At 42.1% G+C, this 9,084-nt stretch overlaps 1 long non-coding RNA gene across 1 annotated transcript; it reads right to left on the reverse strand.

Annotated features, from left to right (window-relative positions):
- Nucleotides 1–50: 50 nt before the first annotated feature.
- Nucleotides 51–4,880, reverse strand: LOC134416370 (uncharacterized). The gene is made up of 2 exons (XR_010027250.1): nucleotides 3,547–4,880; nucleotides 51–2,777 (listed from the first exon to the last, which is right to left on the reverse strand). It is a non-coding gene; the product is annotated as an uncharacterized LOC134416370 (long non-coding RNA).
- Nucleotides 4,881–9,084: the final 4,204 nt, after the last annotated feature.

Genomic DNA, 9,084 nt, shown 5'->3' on the forward strand with positions numbered 1-9,084 from the left:
AAACTTCTGAAGTCAATCTATGTTGTAATTCAAAGTAAATGGACATCTGATCAACTAATATGTCTTTATTGACCAATTTTTTAGTATTGTGGCAGTGGTATGTTTTGAAGCAAATTCTACATTACTGGTGAGAGTAGTCCTCTGCTTACACCATTTCAAATATACAGTATCAGAAAATAACAAACTCTTACATAAGGATGAATGTTCATGTTACATTTTACCCTTTTAGTCCTTCAAATGTGATTGTTCTACTCTGGGAATCATGAGGCGTGATACCAAACTGAGTATTTCTGTCCACAACTGTAAATTCTCTACCATTGCTAAAATTATCTAAAGTTACATTTTATATTTTTTCCATTAGCTTTATTTTCTGTCCACAACCGTATATTCTCTACCATTGCTAAAATTATCTAAAGTTACATTTTATATTTTTTCCATTAGCTTTATTTTCTGTCCAGCTAGGTAGGAAATATCAGGATTAATTCATATTGAACTTCCTAATCCCTTCTGTGTCCCTGCTTCCCATTCCTTTTCCTTTCCCCAAAGCTATTTGCATAATTTCCTGATATCCTGAGATTTGACAATGAAAATGGAGGTGCTGTGGGGACCTAGAGCTGGCATGTGCTATCTTTGCTTGCTAGAATACCTTCCACGGAGACAGGCAGCGAGATACCTTTTCTAGAACAGCCTCACTAAAAATGACCAGAAGTTATCACAAGCAGGTGGATTGGTGCTGTGCCTAACTACTGTTGATATAGTGATGGGCATTTTTCTGTTCAGTTTAATATGGTTTGTTGGATGGTTTTCATAGCACGTACCAAAAATTGCCTACTTCTACATTTCCAGGTCAAGAGACATAGACATTTATTGACTTACATGAGCAGCAATGTGCAATATAAGATTCATAATATACAAATTCAAAGTTCTGTCTATAATTTCTACTTCTGTGTATGGATAATACCTAGCCTTGAGCATTTAATAATTTCTTACAACAATATTTTAGCACAACCCTTTAAAATATAAAAAAATGTTTCAACCTTTATAGTTTTTCCTGGGAAGGAGAAACTGTTCTTAACTGAAGCATAATGGAGACTATAAATATTCAGAGATTTCTTTATCACGTACATATTTTACAGCATTTCTGGAATTTTTCACTTTCTCTCTTGCATCTGTTCCCTCATGCATCTGTGCTGTATCCTAGCCTAGCCTAGGTTGCCATTAAGACCTCTCTCATTGCCTGTTCAAATGCTATAGCTTTTTATTTGAATAACCTTTTGCTTCTTGCTAAACACATTGCAGAAACACATAGACCAGACAAAAGAAGTACTCTCTCCTAAATATTTATATTGGAAAACTCCTTTGGAAAGTATTTCAGTTGAATGAGATCTCTGTTCCATCCCCATGATTATGGAAGCTTAGTCCAAGCTACAGTTTAAAATAAAAGTTTGCTTGGCAGGGAGTGTTTATCAAAAAGTGTTTGTGCTGCTGATCTAAAATTCTGTTAAGTATTTATTTTTGTATTGTTTTTAGTTGAATGCAAACTTTGTGTTGCTTGTATGTATTTTAAAGGAAAGTCTTGGACCAAATTCAAGGAAGAACCCAGTCTTAAAGCTGGCTGACCTTTTGGTGTTGACACATTTGTCAAAGTTCTGAAAGATTCTTAAAACTACTGAAAGCAAGTAGCAAGAGAAGCATCCTCTGCATAGACTTAGACACATTCAGGTTTTTTTTAAAACTAAGTGAATTAACAAGGTATTGATTTACTTTCACAACTCAGTTTCCTAACTTAAATTGATGCTGATATGTGTGTCTGCTAAGTGGACACATGTACATCTTTCAGGACTTAAAGATTCTTGAGTTTGTACATCAACAAGTATATAAAGCACTATCCACTTGCTATCTCCTTTTTGTCAGTTCTACTTCAGTCTTGCAGATAAAGATTCTCTGTTTACAGTTTTAAAAATCCAAGGGATTAATATGCAAAACTGAACAGGTGAGTGGAAAAAAGCCAAGAAAGTGAAAGCCAAACCAAGTGAAGTAATATTCTCCAGTCACACATTTTACTTTTGTACTGTTGCAATTTTTGTTTAAGCATGCCAGTTTTTTCATCATTTTATGCCAATTCCTAAAAGGAAACTTCCATAACCAGATGTGGAAGAGGTGTTTATTTAAAGGAGAAAAAAAGTTAGCTAGAGCATAAACACCATGATGATTGGTCTACCTTTTCACCCTAAAGTCTTCCATTTTTATTGACAGCAGTCACAAAAGTTTACTGCTGCTCATAAAGGGAAAAGAAGTCAAGATCATTGAAGCAGGCAAGAATTACCTGAGAGTGGGATGAGAAGGGTGATAAAATATTTAATTAGGGGGAAAAAGAGTACATTACAAAATAGGGGACTGAAGTACTAAAAGAAATCTGAATGAAGTCTAAAATGATAGTACCTGAACAGGAAAAGCAGTAGTTACCATATGGAGATAGAAGAAGGTGGAGAATAGGTAGGATATTCCCTTTGCAAATATATATTTTTTTAATGCTTTTGACTTTTGGCACAACACTGGTCTTGCACATGATGCTGGCAGCTTCTTTCTATCTTGAGCAGAAGTCACAGAGTACTCAGCAGAGTCACTATTGAAAGGTCTTTGAAAGTGGAGATTCTTGATAGTGTTTATTTTTCTAACTGCTGGACTTGCAGACAGAGTAGCATATGGTTAAAAGTAGATTCCCCTGGGAGCTGTGCATGGACATAGTAAATGTCAATCATCCTGGATGTTACCATCTGTTTACATTAAGAGAAGCAATCAATTTTTACAGATTGTCGTAAACCAGAGAGATTTTTCTACATACATAGAAAAAATTCTATTTCCCTCAGCTTTTTTTCTCTTCCTCTTTTATAACAGCATGAAACTACACAGAAATAAAGTTGGTAGCCTTGATGGAATAAAAATACACTGGTTTAAATGGTAAGAGCTTAAGATATGAAATAATCATACATTTAAGCTCCTGTTCTTAAATATGAGCAGAACTGATTTCACTGGCATCCAACGTCAAGTTACTGAAAACATTCAAGTGGTGTAATTCAGATGTATTGTAGTAAATGTGACTTTTGCATTAAACACAATCCACACTTCTACATTCGCATATCTAAGTTTCACTTTTGTTGAAATAAGTGCCTGAAGACTTTTTTTGAAACTAAGATTGAAACCTTTGGGTAGTCTTCTGTTTTTACACTTGTAGATTTCAAAATCAGTTTGGCATTGAGGATCACCTTGCTACTTATTATTGCTATTTAGCCAGTAATAATTAGTGATTGCACCCTTGTTTCTCCTTTAGTTGTGACTGTTCAATAGCCTCTATGTTCTGCTTGTTTTAGCACAGTCGTCTGTTACCACACTGTTAGAATAAAATTTCTCACTCTTAAGAACTCTAGTCTATATTAGATTGTTATCTAATTAATTGTGGTAGCTGACATGTTAATACGCATGTGAAGAATAGAGAGCTAGAGAACAATGGAGTATGTAACAAGCCAATACATAAAGAGGCTTTACCCACAAAAATGCTAAATTTAATCCTGTCTCTATTTGATCTCTTCCATTCTTTCAAGTTCTGCTTGTGCCCTGCAAGAAAAAAAAAAAAAGAAATCGTCATCAGTGGTCTTGAGGAGATATCTAGCAAACACACATGAACACATGCAGTGAAAAGAAGCTGACTGAGACAAATATTTATTGCAACAAACCCCTAACAGTTGGACAGCAATGATACATGGAGGAAAATCAAAAGGGAAAGTTATTGTGGAAGATGATAACAGATTTCAAACAGGTTCAGAAAAAGAATTTGGAGATTACCTTTTTGTCATATTGAAGAAATAAAAATACATGTACCACAATAATCTGTGTGTACCCCTTCATTTGAATGTCAATTTCATTTGACAGAATGTACCATGTGATCCCTCAGCTGAACTAAACAAAGCTTTCCATGAAAATTCTACAAGCAATTTTTAATAAGGATTAGAAAATTACTTTTTGAAGGTGCCAACCATTTTAATTTCAGAGAACAAAAGCATCTATTATACTACTTCACTGAGATCAATATCTTTTTCACTTATATCTAGTCAATTGTCACCTCATATCCCTCAAAATGTACTGTTATGATCTCAAGTTACTGTTGAATTTGTCCGTTAACAATCTGTTAATTGTCCATCTGACTGGCCAACTAAGAAATTCAAAAATCTACTCTATATATTGGGTTGAATATATGCATTTATTGTGCTACAGCTGCAGTAGCTAACTAGAAAATTTGCATCAAAGCTTTTACCCATACTCTTGCTGAAGTGCACTCCTAGAAGGTTTTCTGCTGAATATTTGAGATAAGATTTAAAGAAACAAAAAGATTATCAGAAAAGAATAAGGCAAGTAAATCTTGAGGACATATTATGAGGACATTCACTGAGGTTACAGAAATCAGAAAGAGACTTTGGGTCAACTTTAAGGATTTTTCATCCTTGTTTAACTATAGATATTTTAAGTTTTCTTCAAAGCATGTTTTCTTTTATTTCACCACAGGAAATTGGGAAATTACTTGCCTTTAATCAATAGGTAGGTAGGTAGGTGGGTAGATAGATAGATAGATAGATAGATAGATAGATAGATAGATAGATAGATAGATAGATAGATAGATAGATAGATAGATTTTTTTCATCAGTGCCCATTTAAGTTTGTAGACTCCTCTGGTTATGACCCAAGAGGCAGGTTAATCTGGGGAAGCCTGGAAAAACCCCTGTACTTACACCAAGACAGGTGTTTTCTCTGCCACTCTGTGATTCCAGAAAAGAGATATAGCTCAAGCTTAGCTGTGAGGAGCTATATCACACAGATCAATGTCTCCAAAGAGCAAGAGAAGTAAAAAAAAAAAAAAATAAAAAATAATAATAAAAAAAATCTCTTTCTGTTTCCTTGAGAAAGGTGAAAAGTGCTCTGAAAGTTGGTTGCATGCTGAATGTTGACCAAGTGAAGCATGAAAAGCAAATGGACGGCGCTGGTGAGAGAGCCAAGCTCCAAGCCCTAGCAACACTGCTGAATTCTGGCTGACCCCTGCAGAGGGAAAAGTAATCACCTTCTCTTAGAACATAAGAACAAAGGTTCTCACAGAAAAGAAACCAGGGGAAGAAATGTAATGTCCTGTGTGCAGCAAAATAAGGAGAGTAAAATTCATCAAACAGCATTGCAGTTTTCTGCACAAAGGAAGCAAGCCAGCTCCAGAGGTCTGTGGGGCAGCAGCCTGGCACAAGGTGGGTTGCTGGGCATTGCCTCACTGTTAGTGCTCGGCTCCTGAGAGAGCTCCCATGCAGCAGCACAGAGCTCTGTGCGCTCTGAGGTACTGATTTCTAAGGCACATTGGCAGTAGACTCAACTCACAATTCCATCCTAGATGTTTTCTTGAAAATAATGCCATGATCACAGAGGTCTCCAGATGCTCACGCCAAGAGCAGGCACATATTTTAAAGGGGTGTTTTTGCATTAGTCATATGACAGAAATCAACTTTTTCTGGGATGAGTGGCTGTCTACAGAGATGCTCTACAGCTTGGCAGACCACCATGAGCTGGTAGAGACATGAGCAGTGTCTAAGTGCCAAACTGAAAAAACCTCAGAGGGAAACCTGCCACACACCAAGTGAAGCTGGCTTTCCTTGCAGCTGGCATAATGGATGTTTTACTCAGGCATCCCCAGATATTTTGCTTTCACTGGGTTGAAAACATGTATCATGAAAATATCTGGGTTTTGTTTGTGCTTAGTCAGATACAGTTAGGCAGCTTCGGCAGCTGTGAATGCAAACACTAGTGACCTGGAGGATTTTTTTCTGCAAAAAGCAAGCTGAGGAGCAGTTTTAAATCCCGGTAGGAAATGTTTGTTGCACAGTGAGCATAACTTCAGAAAGCAGCTGTCTTCCCACCGGTCGTGGAAGAGGCGGCTGCTGCTCTCATGGCCTGAAGTTTAACTAAGAGCTGCCCAAATGGAACCGCTGTCGGCGCATTGCTTCCTCCTGAGCCCCTTGTCCTTGCGTCCCCGCAGCAGCGAGAGCGTGATCTGGTGGGACCTGTCCCAGTGGTTGTTCTGGATCCCCGAGTGGGAGCCGGACATTTGGGGTCTGGTTTATGTCTAACAACTCCCACCGGACGCGCTGTCCTGTCATCCCCAGGGCGCGCCGGGGAGCAGGTACGGGCAGGCAACAAACAGTTAATTTTTGGCACTTTTCTACACATTTGCAGAGAGAGATGCTGAGACGGGGATTCGTGTTTCACACGTTCCCGGCGGCGCGGGGGAGGATGCACCAGCGCTGCTCCGTAGGGACTCGGCACTGCGAACGGTGCCGAATTCCCTCAAACCCCGCCGCGCTGCCGTGCCCGGCGCCCCGGCCCTCCCGCACGGGCTCCGTCCAGGCGGGGACACCGGGCCGGCTCCGCTCCGCCGCCGAGCGAGCAGCGCCGTGCCCCGGCTGCGGCAGCGGGAAGGGCCCGGGAAGCCACCCCCAGCGAGACGGGAACGCGGTGAGCGTGGGGACGGGACGGGGCGGCGAGGGGGGTGTGTATGGGGCAATAAAGGGTCGAGCCGGCGGCAGCGGAGCCGCGTCCCGGACCCCAGCGCGGCTCCCGAGGCGGCCCCGGCAGCGGCAGGTGAGGGGGGCCGGCCCCGAGCCCCCTGTCCCGGCCGAGCCCCCTGTCCCCGACCGAGCTCCCTTTGCCCGACCGAGCCCCCTTTTCCCGGCCGAGACTACTTTCCCTGGCCGAGTCCCCTTTCCCCAGCCGATCCTCCTTTTCCTCAGCCGAGCCCCCTTTTCCCGGCGGAGCCCCCTTTTCCCGGCCGAGGCCCCTTTCCCCGGCCGAGCTCCCTGTCCCGGCAGAGCCCCATTTCCCCAGCCAACCCCCCTGTCCCCAGCCGATTCCCCTTTCCCCAGCCCATTCCCCTTTTCCCGGCCGAGCCCCCTTTCCCCAGCCGATTCCCCGTTTCCCGGCCGAGCCCCCTTTCCCCAGCCCATTCCCCTTTTCCCGGCCGAGTCCCCTTTCCCCAGCCGATTCCCCGTTTCCCGGCCGAGCCTCCTTTCCCTGCGCCGCGGTCCCTCGGGAAGCCCCGGCCGGGCAGCGCCGGCGGCCGCCGCGGGTGCCTCCTGCCGGCCCATCGGGGCTTTTCGCAGGGAATTTCAGGGCGTTCTTCCCCCGTCTCCCGGGGTGGGTAGAGGGGAAATGCAGCGGGTTTGTGCTTCTTCTTTTCAGTTCCGAAGGGCTTGTTATTTGGAAACCCGAAGAACGACCAGCAACCAAGGCAGTGAGAGTGTCGTCTCTCGACGGAATATAGTGTCAGTCTGAAACAAAAAAAAGTTGTCTGATTGGTTTTTTTGAGGGAACAAGGGTTGGACAAAATCTCGGACTGATTCCACAGCCTTGGTTTGACCAACAGAACAGGTTCAAAAATTAATTCTTGACGCATCTTTTCTTTGCATCACCGTGAGGTTCAATGTGTATCTTTTATCCAGTAAGTTGGATGCATTTAGAATAGTTAAGTTAATAGTTAATAAATTCTTAATAGTTTAAGAATAGTGTCAGTCTTTTTTCTGACCTCTTCTCCCTTGACTGTGAATGGTTTTGAACATCTTCTTGCCACTTACTTTGATAAAGGTCACTAAAGATTTTTCTGCTGTACTGCCTCTGTGATATCTGTGTTGAGAACTAGAACTACAAGAACTGTATAAAAGTTGGTCCCAGTTAAAATACTTGTAGCAAAGGAGTTGTTTTCATGACTGTAGTGTCCAACAGGAAAATCTGTGAACAGTTCAGCTGGGCAAAGCGCAGCTCCCCTTCTCCCTCCCATCCTTCTTCCAATGGAGCCATGCTTATGCCATGGCAGCAATTGCTGATATTTCTTACCTCCCTTTGCTGACCTATGCCACAAGCAGGCTGACCTTCTCTCAGGGATTACTCCTCTGCTGGGGAGCTGTCTCTGTCCCTCTCAGCCCTCCGCCCTGTACCGTTCAGTGGGCTACCAGCTCATTTTAGGAGTCACTTAATGCTGTACATGCTTGTTGGTGTCACAGAATCAACCAGTTTCTTGTTGGTGTCATCCCAGACAGCACTCAGTTTAGCCTGTACTCTGTAAAGGCTGTTAACTGTTTCAGGTAGGCTAAAAGCATTTTGCTTCAATGAAAATTTCAGTTCTGTATTTCTGAGCAAGCAGAGAAATTCACAGTAACTTGCAGAGCTGCCAAGTCATGAAATACAGAGCCCTGGCAAAGATTCTGAAGAGTTAGTTTATTTTTGGTCCATGAAGACACAATTTATGATAAAAGTTATGCTGCCAAATATTTTTCTAGTTCCCACTAACTTAAGGAATCAAGTATATACAGTTGAACAGAGTTAGGTCTGTGAGAATCTTGTCTCATCTCGTAAATGCAACTTGCTGGTATCTGGAAGGAGGACCCTGATTCTGTATCTGTTACCTACCAATAAGGCTCTCTGGAAGATAAAACTATATGGATTTTTGGCAGAGCAGAGATAACTAAATGCAATTATGTATATTAAAATACAGCACTGATGAAAGGTGTTATGGCATATCCAGGGATGGTTTTCAAAAGATGGTGTGTATGATCATATTTCCAAGCCAGAGGCTTGGGAAAGGTCAGTGAATATCCACAGGGAAACTGGAAAAGCAAGTTTAGGAGGAAGAACAAGGAATATGTATGTTTGTGTAGTATAGGTGTTCTAGAAAAATTTTCTGGATTTGAAACTTTCCTATTTACATATCATGTTTTCCTCACTCTGTCCAAAAAAAATGTGCTGAGGTTCTGGCTTCTATTATGCATCAGCTGTTGGAGAGCTCTTATGGGCAGCTGAACCCTCTTCATCTTTTGTCTGTCTAAACAGAAACGCAGCAGTGGTATTGTCAAACCAATAACCTGCATCTCACTTGATTTGGGTGCCACATGAGGTGATGCAGAAAGCTGTCTGTGCTGTGAGGAGCACTACAGAGTGCCTTGGGATGGAGAACAGCAGAAAAGACCTTCAGTTTGGGGAGCTGGCTCAAACACTTCTCCAGCA

Source organism: Melospiza melodia, chromosome 1, assembly GCF_035770615.1.
Source record: "Melospiza melodia melodia isolate bMelMel2 chromosome 1, bMelMel2.pri, whole genome shotgun sequence".
Classification (NCBI taxonomy): domain Eukaryota; kingdom Metazoa; phylum Chordata; class Aves; order Passeriformes; family Passerellidae; genus Melospiza; species Melospiza melodia.